Source organism: Struthio camelus, chromosome W (assembly GCF_040807025.1).
Source record: "Struthio camelus isolate bStrCam1 chromosome W, bStrCam1.hap1, whole genome shotgun sequence".
NCBI lineage: Eukaryota > Metazoa > Chordata > Aves > Struthioniformes > Struthionidae > Struthio > Struthio camelus.
Window position 1 is genome coordinate 54,608,849 of NC_090981.1, and position 24,097 is coordinate 54,632,945.

Here is a 24,097-nt window from a genome sequence, read left to right on the forward strand (position 1 = left end):
CACAGGACTGTGGTTTGACACTTAGCAAGAGTGCTGCTTCAACTTTTGCCCTTGGTTGTTTATTCTAGCACTATACCCCTTAAACTTTTGCTCTTGGCTGTTTATTTATGTCTATTCCTTCTTCCTCTCAGGCTTCCAGTGGCTTGGTATTTGTGCTCAGTGTAATTCAGAGCAGGGGAACCATTCAGTTGAAAAATACCTTTAGGGGAAGTTAATTTAAAAAAAGAATTGGAATCAGTTTCTTGATCTGTCTTACTGTATGGATGAGCACAAACATTTGTGTTCATTTTTGCTTCTCATCAATGTGTACAAGTATCTGAAGGGAGGGTGTCAAGAGGATGGGGCCAGACTCTTCTCCATGGTGCCCAGCGACAGGACAAGAGGCAACGGGCACAAGCTGAAACACAGGAAGTTCCATCTGACCATGAGGGCAAACTTCTTTCCTGGGAGGGTGACGGAGCACTGGCACAGGTTGCCCAGAGAGGTAGTGGAGTCTCCTTCGTTGGAGATATTCAAAACCCGCCTGGATGCGATCCTGGGCGATGTGCTCTAGGTGACCCTGCTTGAGCAGGGGGGTTGGACTAGATGATCTCCAGAGGTCCCTTCCAACCTCAACCGTTCTGTGATTCTGTAACACAATGCAATAGAGGGTCACAGAACATGCGATTCCAGGGATGCTCAAGCTGGTACCGGTGGCAGAAAAAGTACCTGACAAATCCTAATCTAGGCCAATACAACTATTACCTCAGCCTGTACCTCATTCACTCACCGTATCTGGTTCAAGAATTTGCTCTGCAGCCTCCCCTGTAAGCCATGCTTCAGAGTGAGGAGTACTGAACGGAGCTGACTGTGAATGTGAATCACTGTTTCAGGTCAGTGCTATCAAATGGGGCTCTGTGACACAGGGACAGCTGTTCTCTGCATCTCAAGTGACTCAAATGAGAGAAGAAGTTGCCTAGACATCCAGCTTTGCAAAGACAGGAACAAGACAGAACATGCTCAATAGCACTCTTTTCAGCATGTAAGTACATTCCTGCTGTCTGCAGTATTATCCACATGTCCTAAGTGTTTTACAGAAAACAGTTTTCTGCCTGAAGAATCTCACAGCCCTAATGCTACAAAAAATCATTCCCTGGGTGGGCAGCCCCTTGGCATTACTGGGGATGTGCAGAGAGGCAGACATCTGCCCATCAGGTCCTGCTCTCAATCTGCAAGCTAGTGAAAGCGAAGATACTTGTTACACCAGAAGGGAGGATGTGAGGATGCATGCAGATATGTAATTAAGTGGGTACTAGGTTAGGATTTTACGTCATCGGTAAAGATGTTTTTGTATAAAAAAAAAGCAGAACATAGGATAAAAATAGGTCCACCTTGATGGAAACTCCTGGAACGGATACAGAATCAGCCTCAATTTTTAACCTAGTGCAAACAATCATCTGCCTTTATGAAACCATCTCTCAATTTGGCTTTTAAATATGCTGGGATTATCCTCTTTTTTTATACTTAGAATTTCTATTTATGTACCAATACAGAATTTACATTAGCCTGTAAGAGAACTGTGGTTAACCAGGGCAACTGAGACACACCAAACAATAATATTTGTAAAATTAGGCTCAGAAAGGGTAAAGCTGCTTCTGTATAAATGAATTTTGCCACTGTGTCCTCTACGGCCACATCTTAAGATATCTGTACATTATTTAATACTGTAATATCCCAAGCCCTGATGTTAAGCAATATTGAAACTCACAAGAAGTCCTGAAGACCTTGTAACTAAATTTTCTTCTATATGGTGTCATGTAGGAGACAGTGGTTACAACTAAGTGCACAGCCACGAACTCCCAACTTGCCTACTCATCCTCAGCTTTCATGTGTTAGTACGTACTTGCACATGGTACAAACCGTATTCTGATGAGTGTTTGGTATATTAGCATAGGGTCTATGCATGCTGCTGTTCTGTGCAGCAGTAAATAACTGAGGTTTCCTCTTGGACATGAGATAAATGCTGTAAGCTTTGGGTACAGCTGGGAAGACAAACAGCAATGTTAGTAGAAAATATATGGGTCACAGGACTGGCCATGCTTGAACACATCCTTGAACTTGCTACCTACCTTCCAGGTGGATACCTTCCAGATAAGAGAGTCCATGGGTATCTAAAGATGTAGCAAGCTCTATCACATCTGAAAAGTGACATGGAAGGACTGAGAGGAGAAATGCAATGACTGTGTAAATATAGAACTTCATATGCATCTGAAAAGCATGTATATTAGGTGTCTCCACCTGCTCCCTGACTGAGCTGTCTTTTTCTCCCTACTTATCACAGAATCACAGAATCGTTTAGGTTGGAAGGGACCTCTGGAGATCATCTAGTCCAGCCTCCCTGCTCAAGCAGGGTCACCTAGAGCATATTGCCCAGGATCACATTCAGACGGGTTTTGAATATCTCCAGCGAAGGAGACTCCACCACCTCTCTGGGCAACCTGTTCCAATGCTCTGTCACCCTCACAGTCAAGAAGTTTTTTCTCAGGTTCAGATGGAACTTCCTGTGGTTCAGTTTCTGCCCGTTGCCTCTTGTCCTGTTGCTGGGCACCACGGAGAAGAGGCTGGCCTCATCCTCTTGACACTCCCCCTTCAGATACTTGTACACGTTGATGAAATTGCCTCTCAGTCTCCTCTTCTCCAGGCTCAACAGGCCCAGCTCTTGCAGTCTTTCTTCCTAGGAGAGGTGCTCCAGCCCTCTAATCATCTTGGTAGCCCGCCGCTGGACTCTCTCCAGTAGCGCCATGTCTCTCTTGTCCTGGGGAGCCCAGAACTGGACACAGTACTCCAGGTGAGGCCTCACCAGGGCTGAGTAGAGGGGCAGGATCACCTCCCTTGACCTGCTGGCAACACTCTGACGCATAGAAGTTTAGTTTCAAACAGTGAGTGGGCATACAGCTCAGTCCAAGGTTACTATGGGAGAAGGCATGTTTGTTTTCCTAGATATGGTTCAGTAGGAGAGAGCGTATTGTGGCCTTGCAACTTTGTGCAGGGAGAATTTTGAAGACTTCAGTGACTTACCCAGGATTCACTAAAGCTGGCTGCTCAGCTGAGTGAGAGGAATTCTGGTCAAATGACTCCTGTTCATGCACAGATCAACTCTGGAGAGCATGTTCATAACAGCTCTGGTGCTTTAAATTCATCTGCCATGTTCAGAACACGGATTGAAGCACAGATCTGAAACATCACGCAAGCACCAACTTACTAAACTTTGTAGAGTAGGACATGTTTCTCTGTGGGATCTCTTAGAAATAGAGGAAGCATGGTGACATCTGTCTGATAAATTGGCAAGCAAAAAGATATGACTGATGGGAATGATAGGACACGGAGCCAACACAACAGTGACAAGAATTGCTAAGGAGCATAGTAGAAAGTTGCACAGAGCAAGGCAGTATATTTGAATGTGATACATTGATGTTGGGGAGTCAACGGCAGAGACTTACAACATTAAGAGTATATGAATGTCTGAGATGTGCTCAGTATCTTTTCTTTGCAGATTTCCATGCTTCTCTGACTATTACAAATCTAAATTAGCTTGTGACTCTCATAAATCCTCTTTTTCATGATGTAATTAGGCCCTTCCACTACTGTGCAAAGTAAGCCTCTTCAATTTCATATCCATAAATCAGACTAGGTTCTAGGACTGGTTCCACCAACCCTTCCACAGTTAGTAAGATTGTTACCATTTGTTGGTGTTTATCATGTTCTTCAGAGATTTATATTTAGCTTCATTTTCTTCCAAGAACTTTGCTGTATCTTATTTCACTGACATGAAGGCTGACCTCTTGCGCTACTGTATGGGACTCAGCAATGGGACTCATCCAACATGATTAAGCATGTGCTGAACTTTACACTGCCGGTATAATCAACTGCGGGATGGCGTAAGTGCTTAGATTGGGAAGCAGGCCTGCAGCTGTTAAACACTTTACAACATGCAGGTTGTTTTAACAGGTGAACTTCAGTAGGAAGTTCTTTCTCAGGCATTAGCTCACTATGAACACTGTAGAACTTTGTAACTGAAATATTAAGACTGGTCTGAATGAAGTATGAATGGGAATGCCTGTGTGTGGAAGCATCAGAAGACACACAAAGCAAGGGTTGAAACAATGGCCTGTATTGCAAATCAGGGGCATGAATGACACCAGTCAAACTAATAAACAGTGAGGAGTGCGTTGTTTACATCAAGACCAGAAGATATCTGCTCTGATAAGGCCACAGCGCAGGCAACTGGTCACCCGAAAACCCATGTTCTGATAACATGGGTTTGGATAACGTGTCTTCCCAACAGGAAGACAGACGGTGGCCGTAAAGATGGCAAAACAAAGAGACAAAGACAATGGGCAGAAACTTGCCCAGGTTTCATGGAGGATAACGCAAGCAAGATCCTGAAGCAAAATCTGCTTCAAATTCTGCATAAAAACTGCTTGACTCAAGAAGGTATAAAAGATCTATCCAAAAAATAGTTCTTCGTTGCCAGTTGAGAGAGACCCAATGTACTTAGTGAGGACTCGACAGCTGGTGTCCTCTGTTCTGCGTACGAATGACCCTGGCCAAACCACTTGGACACAAATATCTTGATGCTTGGCAGTATGTGGCAGTGAGATCCACCTTGTAGTAGCTATCTTCTCTGTACTGTGTGGGTGAATCTTCACCCTCACTGCTAACCGTAAGAGTCTTACTACAGGTAGTGAATCCAGTATTTCCACACAATGTATTTTTGAGGCATCTGAGGTAGAAATTTTTCCAGTGAAAGGAACGCAAGTACCTTCAATTTAATTGTTTTTGGCAATTAGGGTTTTTCTTTCCATTTCTTTTCAAATTCATGGCACTAAGTTAGTGCAGGCCGGCAGATCAAAGTCCTTCATTGCTCCGCCCTGCAAACACACAAACCACAATAGAGCATGTGGTTTTCCTGCAGGCAGAGGAGGCCAGGGAATTTTGTGAAGCCCTATGGCAATATATTGACAACATGTCACCGGGGTTTGTAGGCATGGGTCCCTAATGATGAAGAAAATTCTCTATATTTGAAAAATCTTAATTACAAGGAGATCATTTATCTGGGGTCAAAGAACTCATTTCCAAGAATAGCTGTTATCCAGCCTGACAACACAGGGATGCTTCCACTGAGACCTCATAGGAAAAAGCTGTTGCCTTGTGAATGCACCAAAACACATGCACTATCCAGCGTACTCAAGGTTATTCTTGGCATGAACAGAGGCTACTCTTGCACCTTTCACAGCAAATGTGAGTTTTGTTATTGGCTTTCCTGGATGCATTCAATCAGACACCAAATTTGCTTTGCTGGTGGTATTATATATCCATTTTTTAAAGAACAACTTAAGAAATAACTTTTCCAGACTTAATGCATAGTCCATAAAATGAATCATTGGCAGGCCTTTCTTGGAAATATTATATATTTACGCTCTCTGGTGTTTGTAAATGCTGGTAGAAGTACTACATCGCACATGGTTGGTTACACTGTATGGTTTTTAAAATGCGCACACAACTTTTCAGCAAAGGAAGTTCTTTAATATTCTTCATTGGCTGGAGGAAAGTGGGTGCCAAATACAACTGTGAAATGGGAAACAATGCACAAAGGAAAAGTTCCAGAACATCAACACATCCGTTCCTTTTCTCTGCCATAAATAACCAACACACCCTTAAAAGCAAGACTAAATGGCTCCAGGAAACTCTCATTAATGAAAAAGTCCTAGCTGGGTTTCTCACTTTCATTTGAAATTTACAAAGCCCCAAGACATTTTTTTCTGACCTAGACAGCAGATGAGTTGTTTTCCAAGTAGTATTCAGCCCTAAGATAAACTAGCTGGCCTGTTATCCACAGAGACTTAAACTTTCCTCTCTCACTGTCCAGAATATTAATATCGAAAGACATGCTCCTGCTGCTATTAAAATGAATGACAAAATCCTGCACTGAGTTTATAAAGGTACAGTGTGTGTTCCAGCATCTGCCCTTCAGTTATCTGGAAACTAGAGATAAGGCAGGAAACAAAATAAATGCCCTGCATATATATACTACCTGCAGTTAAGTTTTATTTTAAAATAAAATAGCTTTGATATTGTACACAGGGAAGGTCATGTGATGAGACAGGATGCACAAATAGCATAGTTTCTGCAGATCAGAAGTAGTAGGGTAAGGATACTTAAACCAGCCTTTCGTCTATGGGATATTTATATTTAAATTAGCATATTAACAGTATGACAAACTGATATTGAAACTTGTACTCTATAGATTTGTGTTAAATAGCCAGGTCAAGAAAGTTTCTTAACTTCTGACTGAGTCATTAAAAATTGAATCATTAAATACAAACCAAAAACCTTAAAATAACTTGAGGAACTACCCCTGCCTCTGATTTCTCCTGCCAGCTCCTTCTAATTTTGCAGTCGTATTTTCCTGCTTTTAACAAAACCTCTTTCCCCAGTTCTTCCATGGAACGTCTGTGAATTACAGGGGAAGTTGCCTAGCTAAGAGGAAACAGTAAAACGGCCCGTTTGATTGTGTCAAATAGAAAATGGGCCAGATCTTCTGCATTTGCTCATGGTACAGATTCCTTGATCAACAGGGCTTCGTGCTAAGTGAGCAGCCTGTGAGCCTTTACTAAAGGTGAAAACATGACCTGCTGAAAAGTCAGGTCAGTGAATTTCATTTGACGTTTTCGATGCCTTCAGAAGAAAGTTCTTGCATCCCTTTAGTGGATGTAAACCTACGTGTGTGGCTCCGTCATCCATGGCACAGGGTGAGCTGCATCCTTAACAGATTCTCCACAAGCCTTGGATCCAGACTCAAGGGAGGGCACCAGGCTTCAATTCATGAGGTCTGGAAAAGGAGAAAGGCAGAGGCTGCCCTCCTTTGGATGGGTCAGACACAGTGATATGGGCACCTTCTCCCCAAGCCTTCTGGTGCTATGGCTCTTCCCAGTAATACTATGTCCTCATAGGACTGTGGGAGTGCCTGGCATTCGTTGCCGCCCTGGGTACTGCTGGATGGAAAGAGGGCAGGGGGACTTCAGGGCTAGAACAGGAACAGGGAATTAAAGGGCTGGGGCAGCCAAACTACCAAACCTCTCGGAGTGCACAGTGGAGTCCAGACCCCAGAACCAGGCATCCAGCAGCCGTTCCCTGTGTGGAGAGATTTGGGCAAAGGGACTGTGGAGAGCTGACTGACCGACATGTTGGGTAGGAAGCTGTTTAAACCTAGCTGACAGAAGAACACTAAGAAAAGGACTCTTTTAACGTCAGCCCTTCTTTGGAGTTAAAAATGTTTTAATCTATTTCAGGAGGAGACATCACCTTCTGCCAAGCAACTTGTGCTTTTAATTCAAGTCTGTATAGTACATACATAGTGCTATGTCATACAAGTGTGTATAGTACAAGCGATTATGATTCACAGCCCAGGTCTTCTCTCCAAATGCAATTTTGAAAAAAAAGTGTTTCCCAGGAATGGTGTGTGTATACAGACACTTTGTGCTTCCCCTTAGGTAGGTGACATAGGTCAAAGGATACAAGACTGTCTCAGGATACAAGGTCTGAAGTCAAGCGTGCTTTTAAGCCAGAAGAGACCGAAACTCATGTCTCTTGAAGCATGACTTATGCTTCTCTTGCTGGCTGATGCTTCAATTCTCTTTGTACAAGGAAAGATAATGGAAAGGGGAGAAAAGAGTAGAAGATTTTTTTCTACAGAATAGCCTGCATGCACTTAGGCTGAGCAGGGAATGTGCTGGATGGCAGGAGATGCTGACCCTGGACCAGAAGCCCATCTACTGACCCAAGATGGGACACAAGACTGGACCCAGGATCTCCATACAGTTATTTGAGGTTCCTTATCATCTAGGATCTGAGAAAATCTGTAGCAACGTGGAAAATCCCTGTAGGAACATGTAAGCAGAAAAATGAAAGGAAAACTGAGCAGTTACTTTCTTCTCCCCTCTCTGCTGTGGTTTACTGGGGAACAAGGGAGGAGCCACAGACTTGCCAACTCTTCTGATTTTATGGGCCTCGTGATATACATTTTTTTAATTGCCTGACTCTTGAGACTGTGGGACTGTGAGGATTTCAAGTGTTATTTAAAAGAGAGGCTGGCATGTAGCTGTTGTGGCTTCAAAGAAATGTTGGAGGTCAGGCCCCAGACCTCAAACACCAGAGGCAAATAGGAAGATACAGTGAACCAAGACCCTCCTGGGATTGGAAGGCCTGGCCCACCATTTCAAACCCTTGAGGGCTCGCAGTGTTGAAGACTTTCAGAATACTGTTCTAAGTAGGATATTTGCCTGTGCCACTGAGAGAACCTGAAATGATCAGATCAGATTAGTAACTTAATCCACCCCAAGCATGCTTTTAATAGCTCATTGGGGACCTAGCTAAACCACTAGTCACTACGGGAATCTGTAACAACTTAGTCCTGACTAAACCCTGACAATATAAATAAATAATAACGACAGGCAAAGTGACTCTGGAGTGTGCCTAAGACCCAGGATATCGTCGGTCTGATAAAAATAAGAGTATGGCTTGTGCTTCTACGACGGATCCGCTGTCACGGCGGCTGGGTGGCGAAACCCTGCAAGGACCTACCCCACTGGAAGCGCCCTGCAGCGGCGTGCCTGCTCCATGTGCCGAAAAGCGGCGTGCCAAAGCCCTGCGGAGGTGGCACGGCAGGAGGGCAGGGGACGTGCCCCCCGCCGTCAGGGAGCACCTCGGGGCGCTGCGCGGGGCTCTGCCCGGGCTGGGGGTGGGGGTCGGGCCCCGGGGGCCGCAGCCCGGCTCGGGGAGCCGCAGAGCCGGGCGGTGCGCCGCGGCGCAGGCTCCTCCCGCCGGCCGCCCGCCGGCCCCTCTCCTCCATCCCTCCCTCCCTCCCTCCCTCCCTCCTTCCTCGGCTCCATCCCTCCGCGGCGGCTTCCTGTCGGCGCTGCGCAGCGCTGTCCGCCGGAGCTGGGCCGCCGGGGACGGCGCCGTGGGCAGCCCCCGGCCGGCATGAGGCTGCCGCAGGGCACGGCGAGGCGGCGGCGGGTGAGTGCCGGCCCGCGGGGGGCGGCGAGGGGAGAGGGAGGCGGCGGCGGGCGAGAGCCCCGCGGCCGCGCTCCGCACGCACGTGGGGGGGGGGGGGGGGGAGGCCGCCCGCGCCCGCCGCCGCCCCCCCCCCACCGGCCCGCGGCGCCGCGGAGAGACGCGCCGCGGCCTCCGCGCTCGCCTCCGGCCGCCGGTGCGCGCAAGGGCGGCGGGCGAGCTGCGGCGCTGCCGCCGGGGCGCCTCCCCGGCAGCCGCGGCGCTCGGCGGGGCCGTGTCGTCCGCCCCCGCGGGGCAGGTGGCGGCGGCGGCGGCCCCGGGCGCCGGCGGGGGACGGGACGGACGGACGGACGGACGGACGGCGGCCGCCGCCGCCGCTCCCTGGGGCTGCGCGGGGCAGACCGGCGGCTCCTTTCCGCCGCTGCCCGGATCCTGCGGCTTCAGTAGAGGCTGTGTTTTGTCAGCAGCTCGTTCTGCTGGCCGGCAGGTTGGTTCAAGGACTGGACAGCGGGTGAATGTTTATAGCTCTCTTTGCGGTTTGTTGTCGTTTTTTAATAAGTAGCACCCTTCTGAAAAAGGGGGGGGGGGGCTCTGGAGGCCGTGCCAGGCGGCAGCGCCCCTTCCGCGCTTGGGGAGCGTCTGGCCGCGCTGCGCGCCGGCTTGCGCGGGGCTGCGCGCAGCCCGGCTGTCCGGGGTGGGGGGGACACAGGCGCTGCGGCAGCTCGCCGTGCCTGGCTTGAGTGATTGGATTTCTAATGTTTAGAGTTTGCGTTTGAAAAGGGTATCTGTCCGAGGTGGTCATGGAAAGAACATCATTCTCTTGTTAAAATTCGACGTGTGTAAGTAAATGGGAACTAAGCGTATGGTGTTAGAGGCATGCTTGGTGTTGCTTCAGGAAGAATTGGTGATATACGTGGTTTGATTTGTTTCTTAATCGTAATCGGTCATGGATGCCGGGGGGCTTTTGCTATAAATGGGAGAAGAGCAGCAGATAAATACTGTAGTCATCTAGTGCTGGGCAGAGTTAGGCTCTGAGCTGTCATTTAAGAATTGCCACTTAGATTTGCTTGCATGGACTCTCACACTTAAAATCTCCGTTGCAAAAGCAGTCACATATTCATGTTCCATAACCAAGCTGGCCAGGTCCTGTCGAATTCCCTTCTAGGAATCGCGGGCATGGGTAGCTCTGTGCTATTTTTAAAACCTAGCTTGTTACCAGAGTTAGGGAACGTGACTTGCCTTTGACATCTCACCTGGAAATCCGTTCTGCCTTTTTCCTCTGCTATAAAAGAATTCTTTAAATTCTTGTTAAACCTTTAGTTCAGCTCTATAGAAGGAACCCAGACTGTTAATCGACTTAGCAGCTTTAGCAGCTGTGAGGAAGATTAAGGTCTGTGCCCTGCCGTTTCCCCCCCTCAAATTAGCATGTTGCAATGCCAGTTGAGACAGTGATTTGTTTCATGTAAGTCCATCAATGCACGTGTACTTTATAAATAAAGCTCGGCGTGTTCTGCAGGGAAGAATGCATGCATTCCTCAAACTGCAGAAAGCCTGCGCTTGTCCTTAACTTCTCAGACATTGTATTCTGTATGTTTTTGCTGATGAAGGTAAGCATTGATTTCGGTATGTTTTGGTGATAAAGGAAAGCATGCACATAGAAGTCTTCTTCATTGGACCCCAATGAGAGTCAAGATCAAAACAAAAATTATGTTTGATGAGGGGAAGGGTTGGGATGTAGGAGAGATGGCAGCAAATGCAAGGAGTGGATCTGCATAATTAACACTGCCGTGTCTGCAGCTGGTTGGTCTTGTTCAGATTCAGTTACCTGTCATTAGTTAGATAGGAGTCTGCGAGTTTCTTCTGAGAGGTGCGCTGAGGCAACTACGAAAAGAAAGCCTAGTATCAGCAGACTGCAGGTCTGCAGGGATCTGTATCTAAACTGTATTTTTTTTTTAGAAGTCCACAAATCAAAAGCTTAAAAATCACTAACTTGGAGCTGGTTTAGAGGATAGCTTTTAGGCAGTCCGCAAATCACCAGATTTTGTTTGGTTTTCCTTTCTGTTTACTCAGTCTTTGCATCCTTTCATCTTATCACTATTTCACCAATTCAACATTTTATCAGCATTATTAAGTGATAACAGTTTCCATTGTGCACTTTCCAAACATACCTATTTAGTCACTTACAGCAACCAGTGGCAAGTACTATCTGGTTTAGATTGTATCAAATCCCTTTACAGGTGTGCCGGTGTGCCGAGGAAAGGGAGAGACTTAACCTCTAGGCAGGGGCATTCTCATAGACTTGTCGAAGATTGTGGAATACATGAAGAGCCATTTGGGTGGAGATGCCCTCCAAGAAAGAGAGATAAACTTACTTTTACAGGTGGTAAAGCTGCTGCTGCTGCTTTAACGCAGAATTCATGGGGCTTTAGTTCTCAAGTGCTTGATGAATTAGGATCTGTTCTCATAAGGTCACATCTGTTTCAAGATCATGCACAGCTCAGACTTATTCTAGGGGCTTTAGTAACATCAGTAGAACTGTCTGAATTCATAAATCTCCATATGTAACACTAGAACAATACGTAAATCCATTTGGTTCTGTTAGAGCATGATTACATTGTTTTATCCAGTGAATGACTGAGAGTAGGCAAGTTTTGTGCCACATGAGAAGATGTATTTAAACACAAGGCTAAATGTATGTTAGTAAGAATTCCACGTGAAAGATGAAATGATCCTTCAAGAAGAAAGTCTCTGGCAGACTTAAACAATCTAGATTTTACCAAGGCTGATGCAGATGGATTATATTTTTCTGCAAATGACTCGATAGATGATGTGACCAGGTATGTGAGGTTCTTATTCAGTTATGTTGTGTGCTAGTAGTGGTCAGAGGAGTGCAGAGGGTGGTAAATCCAACCATTTCTGTGATGTGGTCTAAAGAGCGCTGATACATTTGTTAGATGAAAACACGAATGATCTGATACGTTTTTTAAATGGCTGTTTATGCTATCTTGTAATGAGCTTTATTGCAGCTGTTGAATGGTAGCTTTTGGATAATGGACGGGAAAAGAGAAAAAATAAATCAGGAAACTTTCTGAAATGAGTTTTGTCCTGCTTTAAATAATATTAATTGATCTAGGAAACGGTTATAAAAATACTAGAATCCTGGATTCAGACTAATGTTGAAATGCTGAGATGATTCAAGTGAAGGGATGTTATTTAGTAGTGCAGAGGGAAAAGTCTGACAAAGGAAGTTTAAAGACACTCTATTAGGTGAAAGGCGTGAGAACTAAAGGCGAGTTATGGGTGGCTGTCTTTCAGCCGCCCGTAGCTCTGAGTTAGGCACTGATTCACATGCAGAAAGCAAAGGAGAACTAGTAGGAAAGGCAGTTTATCCTCTTGTCACCATAACTAGCTAGAATTAGTTGAAATTGTTTCATGGTTTGGTATATCTTTTCCCCTGAGATTTAGCTTTGAATCCTCTTTGACAGTTAGGTGTTGAATTTCTGTCTTAAAGATAAGAAAAAGCTACTGTCTTCAAGGTATGGATTGAGAGGTGATAGTGTTGTGTGCCCCACGGCTGGTTTACATATTTCATTGCATAAACTGTTCAGTGTAAAAGATATGAATAGTCCCTGGGAGTCGGGCCTGGAACCCGTGGTCCCTCACTTCAGCGAGTGCCCTCTCACAAGGACACAAGGACACAAGGACAGAGTCATGCTCTTAGTCAGTGATTACTTAAGCCTTGGAGAGAAATGCCATCTGCAGAAAGGCTTGAGAAGGATCCGTCCCAGCTGGTCTTAGCTGATCTGTTACTTAGAGTAGTCTCCAGGACAGTCAGGGTTGTTTCCCACATCCCGGGTGAGTGCTCCAACCACTGGGCTGCCTTAGAAAAGGGAGCATCAAAACGTCTTTCTTTTTCTGGCTGTGTCTTTAACCAAAAGCAATGGCTTCTGCTCTTTCTGTGGAAGTTAGTTCTTTGGATATGAGTGTGACATGTTCCGTGCACATTTTATTGGCAGGCAAGGGAACAATTACTTTGAGGGGCTTGAGTGTTTAAGCATTAGGCAGTTGTTCTGGCCCTGCCAAAGCTGAGACTGCCTGCATCTGTGCATGCTGATGCCTCCAGAATTTTATCATCACCTCTATCTTTTTTTTTGCCAGTAGTACTAAGCTGCAGCTAAATAGGAGTTTGAAGCATCATTGCTTTAAGTTTAAGTGTCTAAAGTTCTGGTTTTATAGGTGCTTAAAAGGTCTCCATGGATCTCTTCCAGAATCATACGGATCTCTTCCAGAGTCCTTAACGCAGCAATGAGAGGGGCCATATAAATTCCTAGATGGCAAGAGCTGTTTTCTTATCTGCCTTTGGGGGAGGAGGGAGAGGCTAGGATACCAGTCACCAGGCAAGCACCGAAGTTCCCGTGTTGTTTGTCTGCCTTACTAATTTGTAGATGGACAGATAATGATATCTAAGAGGTTCTGAATTGACACTGAGTAGAATACCAAGGGACTGTTTTTCATAGGCACCACCAATTTTTTGCTGATCATTGCCGTCCTCCTTCCCTTGGATTTTGTAATTCCTAAATGTACAGATTGTTGGAGCCCTCCTATTGTGCTTCTGTAAGGCCCTTGCACTTTGGCGAGAACCAGAAAGTCTTGGCATGGGCTTTTGCTGCTGCTGCTGTCTCCCTTCCCCTGCTGCTCCCTCTCGAATCACCCCTGGTGGCAGGTTTTACTGCAAGGAGAAAGTGCTTAAACTAAATATAACTTCTAGCCCTTCCGTACGAATGTTGGTCAGAGTGTAAGGTTTTGAAGGGCATATGTCTCCCCTCCTCTTTCCACGTGCTGTCTGGAGCTGGCATTGGAGTGATGTCAAAGACGGTTGCTACAACAGAAGCAGCTTTGCCAGGCAGAGAACTGCTGAGTTGTCAGCTGCTGAGTCCAAATTATGCCTTTTACCTCAGGGAGCACAAGTTATAAAAGCATGTGTCATGGAAACAAGGACAGCACCATACCAGTTCCCTGCTCTTTCTGTCTCACTGCCCACCACGCCAAAAGTCAGACCCAACGGAGTAGCCTGCAAGAGAGGACGGGCAGCCTGTGTTGCCAGCTTGGTGCTAGGGGAGCACTTGCGAGCGGGATGGCTTCCCCCTCGCTTGGGCCACATGTTATCAGGGAGCAGAGATTTCTTTCTCACCTGTAAAGCCATAAATTTAGGGGCTGCTTCCTGCAAAACAAGAGTGCAGACTTTCAGTCAGCCTCAGGCAGCTGAAATTTCCTGAAGTCTTAGGAAACTACAGGAGGGCTTTCTTTGGATTGCTTTTATGTGTTCACTATCTTCCAGGCCAGCCAAAAAACTTCACTGACACAGTAATGTTGATTAGAGAATTACTAGGGTTTTTGATTTGGTTGGTTGGTTGTTTTTTTTTTTTGGTGGGGGGATGCTTCTATATTGATGAGCAACATTATACCAATGTTGTCTGCTAATATAGCTTACTGCATTTCGATGACTTTTACAGTTAAAAGCACTTTCTTGTGTATTCCTAAAATAGAGAAATATATTTGTGCTTGCTCTGTAACTATAGCTGCACTGATAATAGTTTGTAATATCAACTTAATCTTAATAGCTTAATATCAAAGTAGCTTAGCCAAAAGTAGCTAGTAGTGTGTAGTCATGAAGTTTATATAAAGCAATGTATTTGTACTATTTTTAGTTGATAAACTCTGAATTAAAAAAGTGTGCTGGAATACTTCTTATGCTTACTTGACTTTGTCATTATTGCACAGGTTGCTTAAAGTTGTGGTAAAGGTGCAGGTATTCAAGATGCTTGTGTTGTCAGTCTGGCTCAGATGCTCCCTGTTTTCTGCTGCTGGGCCTTAGCCATCTAAGCTAGCTCTATTCCAGCCAACTTTATGTCCTTGAGTGCCCCTTGTGTTGTGCCCTTGGGCTTGCAACACATTTCCAGCCTAAAGCTTTAAAGACAACTTTCCCTTTATTTTGAGCACTTTGAACCGAGAAGCACACAAAAAAATTGTCTTGGAGCCAGACAGTGATATTGGCCACTATCTGTGAAGTGGTCACTGGGCTAGTCCATACCTAGGCATGCTGGTCCCAAGCAGTGTGAAGGGAAAGCAGACTGCAGTGTTTAGGCTGGGGGTGAAATTACCTCTGTAGTGCAGTCTGCCAGGGCAGCATGGGCATCTTTGATATGTGTCATTTCTGTAACTTTACAAGCTGCGTTTCAAATTACTTGGGTGTTTGAGGGTTGCACCACATATCCCATGTATCTTGAAGACCCCAGAGGAGAGGGAGGTTTGGACGTGGCTCTGCTCAGTGTGGGGCTGGCCCGGGCAGGTAGCTGGCTTTAGAGGCTATCTGATAATATTTGCCCTAGCCCTATCTAGGGATTCCTTTCAGATCAGGACTTAAGCGATCGCCAAGAAGCTTTTGTGCCAGGACAGCTCAGCTGCTCATCATGTGATGTAACCCTGTTCGTATGGCTGACGATGGACGTTCCCTTCTTGAACTGGGTGATCCAATGGCTTCTCTTAGCTATAAAATCTGTGAGGACAGAGCTACAAAATATCTTTCTCAAATAATTGGTGTTAATAATACTGCAGGGCAAAAATGCTGCTTAAGTCAAATGAACTTCAGAGGAGAATTATAGTGGTCAGTGCAACAGTTGGGGCTTTTGCAGGCTCTGAAGCCCAAAGGTGAATGTAAGCTATTTGTATTCCAACTATAACTACTTTTCAGAATATTTCATGTTTTGGATCAAGTTCAGCACTTTGTGGAAAAGAGATGCTTGACCTCTGAGGTTTTATAGCCACTCTGGAGCTAAAACTGAGGAGATAAGTTGTTAATGTTTAATCCTAGGGAGAGAAACAGAGAGAAGCTCTGACTTATTTATGGTGTAGACGTCACTATTGTCTTGATTTATGTGTAACAAGCCCCAAAATACTGGGTGTGAGATATGGACATAAATATTGCACTCTTCTTTCACTTTGGTTGGAGTTTCTGCTGATTCGGAGGATAAAAATATCTATTCCCTAGAGTCTACCTATTCCCCTTCCTTTCCCCCTCGTTCCCCCTGCTCCGTGCTCCTCCAAAGGTCATGGCTACGAGAAATCTTTAGTATGCCAGTCCCTAGGCACGTAACTCATAATTCGTCCTCTAGAGTAATATTGTCACAGTCCCGAATATAGAACAGTCTTCTCCTCAGGTTTAAATGTGATCGATCTATTTCTTTTCTGAAATTCTAGGAAGTCTTCAAAAAAAAGATATTTTTGACCAAACCTTGTGTTGTATTTCAAATGATAGGATTAATCTGGATGTAAATTGAACAACCTGTCACATAACCCTTATTTTAAATCTTACCTCAAAATTGGTTGTTGATCCTCTGTGTATTGTCTTCCTTCAGCACTAAAACATTTTTTAATTAAAGTTCTATGGCATTTTTGTGCTAATTATGTTTGTGCTAATTTAGTCTGACATGGATGCAAAATGAACCCTTGTATCCAGTCTTTCCTTTAAGATTTCAAGCAGTTCATCCCATCCTTAAAAAGCTTTGTGAATACTTAATTACCTTTACTTTTAAAAATATGCACTTTTAGTTAAGATTTAATGCAGGGCATTGACTCTCCCTTGTCTCCTTTTTGTGGGCTATGTTAAAATCCTTTCTAGTGTAATCTTTTCTAATGTAGGTAATTGAGGACTGTGATCAAGTAACCTCATTAAACTAAATAGTTGCATTGTTTTAGGCTTTGCAACAGCAGACTATCTCCCAGACCTGAACTGCTCTACTCCATTTGATTCTGCATATAAATGAACTTTGTGTTGGACTGAACCATTTCTATTGCTAATGAATTGTAATTTTTTTCTCTTGCATTGTTAGATCTCTTTCTTCTGTTGCCTTGTCCATAGCGATTAAATTGGGAAGACTTTTATTTTCAGTAGCTTTTATACAGTTACTTGCTTGAGCTGTAATAGCTCATACGTAAAAACTTGAAGGTTTTCCATCTGCTTCTCCGTATTTCAACTAATGAGCGGTGCTGCTGGTGTCAATATGCGATGAACATGTCCTTGAAAAAAAATAGATTCTTGTTTATTATCCTTTTGTCCTAGCATATACTTGCTTGCTAATCAGTAGGTAACTCCGAACTGGAGATCAGTTTGGGCAGTGATTTTTGCTGGCAGTAATGGGAGCAAGCTTAACTGCGTGGAGCATTAGGTCGTTAACAGTCTCTGAGCGAAATAGTGTTAATTTCCCCTTCTGCATGTTCAACATAGAAAGTGTATTTATAATTCCACCATCTTTTCTGAGTCATCCTCTAGTGGAGCATCCCTCCCCATTGATTATATATACATCTTTTAACTTCAGGTATCTCATGTGACTACCCACAGCAGCGTTCAGTTCTCCTGTACTGAAGAGTGAGGACTGAGCCTGTCACAGGCTCTTGCAGCTGGGCTCCTGCCAACAGTGCAAATGTAAGTTTATGCGTAACTTTACTCTTGAAATAGAATTATTCATATATTTACAAGTCTGCAGATTAAGGAGCAGTATGTGTACGTATGTGGTTACTGAAGTTTATTATCTTACATAAATCTGATAGTTGCACAGTTGCAAACAGCATTCCGTGCCTTTGCAATACCTTCTCTGCGGTGGGCACAGGTGATCTCTGATAGCGTTAGCTGCCTGTTTCATGGGATGTGTGAAGTAGGATGTTACAGTCTAAACCTGTACTAATGACTTTAAACCTGAACCTGAATACTTTAAGCCTGAACTAATGACTTGAATAAGAATTTAACAAGTATTGCTAATAACTTTCTCCAGTTGATCTCTTCTTTTGAAGTAATGTGCATCGATTTTTACCATTGTTAATGATAGGTGAGTGTTTGGGGAGGGTTGTTTTTTTTTTTTTTGTCCTTCTCGTTAAAAAAAAAAAAAAACCTCTCTGAGATACTTTTCACTTACATTCCTGGTACTTCTATGGGTCTCTAATCTTTTTAATCTCTTCTGCTGTAGCTGACAAAGACTTTCCATATATGTTGTTCTAAAGTCAAATATTTATGCCCTGAGGCACGCACGTTCTCATTTAAATACATTCTGCAAATGTAATCCTTGTAGAGATCCAGTGTGTAGCTCTTTAGTATGCAAGACTGCAGAACTGGGAAAGGCAGAGCACTCTGCAAAGGCATTTGAGGAGGTATTTTTCAATGGTAAATGGGTTCTAAGAACTTGCTTTCTGGTGAGATTGGCACCAGATCTTGTAGAGGAGCATTTCCTAAAAGAAAAATAGTTGTGAGAGGTTTGCATTTCATACCGTCAAACTTACACTAGAGGTTTTGCAGCTCTCCGGATTTAGAAAATAAGAATGTGCTTGGCCTTTTGAGTCATACATTATATATTTGACGGGACTTAATGTAAGTGCATAAAGAGCAAAAATATTCCTAAGGAGAAAAAGAGACTGGAACACAAACTGAAAATAAACTAAAGCAGAGCATGTCTTTCCTATAATTGTACCAATTACCTTTATCCTCTGTGGGGAGTTAGGTTTCCTCTTGCCCCCACCTTCTCCCCCACATGCCCTGCCACCTCACTTGCAGCCGCCAGAGAGCCCATTGAGAATTGTCCCACGTCTCTCGTTCCCGCAGTTAGACTTGCTCAGCAGTTTGGAAACAATAGCTGCTTCATTGCTGAGTCGTGAAACAAAAAAGTTAAGCGTATCAGCAACAATGCATGAAAAATGTGATGAACAGCCTTCCACAGGAAAAGATGTTTCCATGCCAGTGTGTAGGTATGCAGGATTTATTGCAGACAGAAGGTAATAAGTAAGAAATCCTTCTTCTTTTGTGCATCATCTGCCAGCTCAGTACTGAGGGAAGAAGTAAACTGTGAGATTTACTAATAATAGCAGGAAGGAAGAACCCTGTTAAACAAAGATAGCAAAGTTGGAATGATTTCTGTGTGTAAAATTCAAGGATGTTTTCCCCCCCCGACACACACCCCTATTCTCCTACTCATCCTTGAGAAAGTGAAAAAAGCCAACTCTGGTAGAAGAATCTTGCTCTCAAAGGCAGCGTGAGGGAAAAGAAGCAGATCCAGGTTACAGATGAGGTAATGATTTTCATGTAAAGAAAATGTGGAGATGTGAGATGAAGTGCAGCTGCAGCTTTGAAAATTTCTATTTTGATTCTTATTCTAAGTCTGAATTGGGTCAGGAGAAACATGTGGAACTAACTCACTGTGCCCTATTAGTAGCAGTCTCAGTTTTCTGTGAGCTGCTTTCAGCTCCAAAGGAGGTGCAGCATCGTTCGCCTTGCAGTCGCTGCTGTCTCAGCACTTGCTGGTTTGTTATTTACAGGCGTTCAGTTCACTGTTTTTGCCAAGTTCTAAACCAACCGGCAGAAAACCATTATTTTATTTTATAGCAATAAAAATGCTACATAGGAGTCCCAGCCATCTTATGTATTATTTTAAAACGTTCAGATCTTTGTTGCTTCGTTCCTTTTGTTGAGCGTTATCTTAATGGTTCAGAGTTTGTTCAACTATTTGATCCCCCTCAGGGTCCTTCGTAGCAGTATTTTCCATTCTGAGACCGTTTATGAAAAACTGAAAAGCTGCTAATTTACTTGTATCATGCAAAATCAAGAAACTTGCTAAGTTAAATAAATCTAATCAGCAGACAAGATGTAGTCTTTGGAGTATTCAAAACAAAATTTAGGAGTTTCTTAGCATCTTCTTCACTCTGTGAACTGAGAGATCTCAGTTTATGTTGTGTCAAATTTGAGGTCATCTTGCAGAAATGGAAAGCAAACTTGAGCTTTTCTGTATGCTTTTTGTTGTAAAACAAGATTATGCCTAAGCTGAACAGTCACCCTAAATTATTTGACATGGAAAAGTAGGTGTGAATTTAACTGTAAAACAAGTACGTCTTGTACCTTTGGCATTGCAGTCAGTGACTTCATTTAGGGTAGTAGAGTTGAGGAAGTGCCGCGATTGGTAGAGAAGTGGGAATAACATATAGGAGTCGATTAAAACTACATTGCTGAGGGCCTCTGTGCTTCAGTCTACGTCTGTTAGAGGGACAGAAAGGAGAACTTGATGGATCTGTGTATTTTTCTGTGCTGTGCTGCTATGAGAACTGATTCACGAGTGGACCACGAGTCCGTTGCAGGGGCCTGGAGCCCTGTGTTAGAGGAGCGGAACGGGCAAGGGGACAGTTTTAGCTGCAGGCAGCCAGGTTTGGTCTGCCTGCATGTCTGTTGGGCCCACGGCTCCAGTGAAGGCTGTGATTAGCAAGCGAGTAAGAGGGTACCAGTGCAGTAAAGGAGTGAGCAGACCTGCCTATGAGAGAGAAAGAGCGTAGATTTCCAATAGCTGTGCCTGTGTACGTGCATGCACAAGTGCAAGAGTTAATATTTATTCCTTATAGTGTGGCAGTGGCCTCTCTGAGGTCTGCAGAAGTTAATTAGGAAAGAGACTGGCCCCAGTGCATTTCAGCTGTAGAAGTCAATATTTGTATTTCTGAGTGCTTAAGATAAATCCCTACGCTTTGATAAATCCCTACACTTTGCTGCCTTAAAAGGAGGAAATGCATGTATAGCTTGAGAATGAGAAGCTGGGGAGGAATAAGATATAACTGAAAGGGTATGTGAGAGAATAACTGTTCTCAAATAAATGCTAACTGCTCTGTAATTATGCATGGACAGGCTTGTTCTGATATTGTCATAATGTATTGTAGGCTTTCCTTCTTTGGTGAGGTTGGAAGAGGAACAGCAGTACTTGAATACCAGCTTGGGAGTGAAAGAGAGAGGAAGGCAATCAGTCACCTGAACAGAAGGGTAGCCTAGACGTGGTAACATGCTGCAGAATGTCTTCATGCCACGCATCTGGTCCTTATAAAGGGTGGAAATACAGCCGGGCATGAGAGCTTTTAAAATGACAAGAAAGATTAATAAAACGGGAATTTATCAGAAAATATAGATCTATAGTTTCAGGAATCACTCATTCCCTCGATTACTAAAAAATCAATTTCTTTCTCGTAAATGACTCTCATTTCTTTAAGACTCCTTAAACATTCACGCTAAAAGGATATTGCATAACTGTTGCTCATTATTCTCAATATATTATTTAATGTGAAAGCCACAGTTCAGCATTTGATCTATTTATATGCTGTTCATACCCATGAAGCCAGACTTTCTTTGGATTTCGTTCATTGTACCTTAAAAATAATTTGAATACCACCGGTTTCATTGTAAACAAAGAATGATTCCAACCGTTGGGTCATTGTCGGTTGTTTATAAAAAAACACTTGGAGTTGCTTCAATAGCTACCAGTGTTCTCTTATAAAACTAAATAGGCTTTTCCTGTGGTGGAAAGAAGATTAAAGGTCATATAGTTCCAAATAAATTTTTGCACATTACTAGATTAAGGGAAATGAAATTTCATTAATAAGGTCAACTCCGTTAATGTTTATCAGCTCATAATGACGTACGAACTGAAGGGAGGCTTTAGGGACGGGATTATATAGATAAATGATTTTACTCAAAGACCAGCACTTTTCTCTTGCAGCGCTCTTCGTAAAATTTGAGTGAGGGTGGTCTGGGCTTTGAACCTCACATTGAGTAAAGCACAACTGACAATGCGGGCAAATAAAATTTCCTCTGCAGATACGCTATCTTGAGAACAGGGTCCTAGCATTACCAAAGAGATGAAATATGTTTTGGAATTTTGGGTTTGTGTTTTCTTTCAGTTACATATCAGTAAAATGCAGTAGTATACGGGAGAAAAGGGAAACCTCGTCTGTACAATTTCATTTGATTCTAGGTTTATGCACTGCAAAATACATGGATATATTTGTTTATATTGTTGTCCTCATATTGAGTATTGAAAAGGTAAAGTGGATGGCCATAGCATTCATGATAAGATGCTTTTTGTGTATATGTGCAGTAGTGCGATTAGCGCGTCTTTGGTCAGTGTTCTTGTTCCGTGCTGTGCTGCGAAGTGCAAGAATTCAAGGAAGTGTGACCATGAGGTAACCAAATTCAAGTGTTTCAGGAAATGTGTGTAGCTGTATCAGATTTACGCAAATACATAAGTTGAATCCTTCACCTTATTGCAGTATTAATTTGGCAGTTGTACTAAGTATCAAAAAAATTCTGAATGGGTTAAAATACTAGTGTGTAAATGACTCCTAGCAATTTCCTTCTATTGCACAGCACAATAGGCCAGAAGATAAAAATTTCTCATTTAGCCAGTAGTGTCCCTTAACCTTCACCCCTTTGCTTTGTTCTTTGTTCAGATGATTAGGTGTTTTCCATCTGTACCTTTATGGGAGAAGAATCTGTACTTGTTAATTTGAGCTGACTTCCTAAGGAAGTCAGGCGTATCTGATAATGCTTTGTCTGTCCTCTTACCCCCGCAATAACCTTTGAACACGTTGCCCAGGTTCAGTTCACTCAGAATGAGGAGCTGAGGTCTCACAGTATGATGTTTTTACAGTCTGTATGAAAATCTGCAGCTGGGTGGAGAGACCCCACTGAGGACAACGGCTGCAGAGCCAGCCCGTACTACACTGCAATCCAGGGTTCTGCAGCATGCCTGCTCTGATGCCTTAATAAGGCTTTAGGGGTAAGCGCCAATCTGTAATCCCATTTGGCTAATATGTCACAGCAATAAAGCACGAACAGGCTGTCATTTGACCCTGAACATATTTAATCTATTCTTGGTAGTATTAAGATTGTGTTTCTCAGAAGAGTTTGTTTTCTGTTGTTAACCATCTGGAGAACAGTGCTGTGTGCTTGGTAGCAATGGATGTGCTTGTGTTTGACCACATGCTTGGCGCTAATCGATGTGGACGGAGACTTCCAAGCTCAGGAGTTAGGCAGCCAATTTTCTTTTGAAAGTATCTTTGTACTTCTGAAAATCTCACCTTGGGAACATCAAATGCAGTGGCTAGTTTGGGGATCGCTCTTGTGCGGTATGTTCTGGGCAAGGTGTGGCAAATGATTCCAGTAAGCGTAACGCTTTCCAATTTGGAATATGCGTTTACTGAAAACAGGAAAAATTTAGTGAAAGCAAAAGAGACAGTGTGCAAAATATATTCCAAATTCCAAAAAAGGCGTCTACGGTGACTCTCTTCTGCCCTTTCCGTACACTGCTCTGCCTGACTGATCTGCCTCTTCAGCACCACTTCTTTGCTTTTTTCTCTCCAGGCCTGCCAGAGCTACTCTTCTCGCGTCTCTCTTTAAGTCACTTTGTTTGTTTGTTTGTTTTTTCTTCTTTTTGTTAAAAACATGAGTAACCTGGAGGAGTCTTACACTGTACTTCCCAAATCCTTTTCAAGATTGTAACCATTTGCTATGATTAAACTATTTTGACTAATGCTTCTTCTGAATATTTGCATTTCTTTTCCGAGGCAGATCTTATGGTTCCTAGCTTCTGTATGTGTATATGTGTTGTGCTGTCCACCATGTACTGAATGCGTTCCTAAAATTGCCTGTGAGTTATGGTACCTGAGTACGCAGACTAGTAGCGTCTTCACAGATTTCTTGTGCAAATGACTTCCAACCTTACTCGCCTATGACCTGCATGTGTTCTGCATGCAGCACCCTCCCCAAATCAGTACAGTTCTTTCCAAGAGTTTTGTCACCTTTTCTTGCCAGATGAGGCTGCTTTTTCATGCTAATTGCTACCTGGAAGTATTTGCCAGCTTTCACAGCCTGCAGCTTGCCATTTTGTATTTCCGTAGCGTTTAAGAGTCCTGGGAACTGTGTGTGCTGCTCCAGCTGGGATGCATCTACCATGCGTCTTCATGTTGGTAAAATCTATTGTCAAAGTGCTTGGCTTTGGAGATGATGTTTGTGACCAGGAGCTTTCCAAAGGAGTTTGTGAAAGCGTCGGTCCTTCAGCTGAGTTTGTTACGTCCTGTGATCTCACTTGAGGTTGGACTAGATGATCTCCAGAGGTCCCTTCCAACCTAAACGATTCTGTGATTCTGTGACCTTGCAGAGCAGAAGCAGCCCAAAGTTGCTGCAAGGTAGTGG

General features: G+C 43.8%; 1 protein-coding gene across 2 annotated transcripts in view; it reads left to right on the forward strand.

The window, feature by feature from the left end:
- Window positions 1-8,928: 8,928 nt before the first annotated feature.
- The window catches only part of LOC104147794 (LIF receptor subunit alpha), a 51,257-nt gene continuing 36,088 nt past the window's right edge, over window positions 8,929-24,097 (forward strand). Inside the window, exons 1-2 of one of the 2 annotated variants that reach the window (XM_068925180.1) lie at window positions 8,929-9,057; window positions 17,430-17,536. The gene's annotated coding sequence lies outside the window, so the exon portion shown is untranslated. The remainder of the gene's footprint in view (window positions 9,058-17,429; window positions 17,537-24,097) is intronic. The other variant, XM_068925181.1, reaches the window with a different exon arrangement.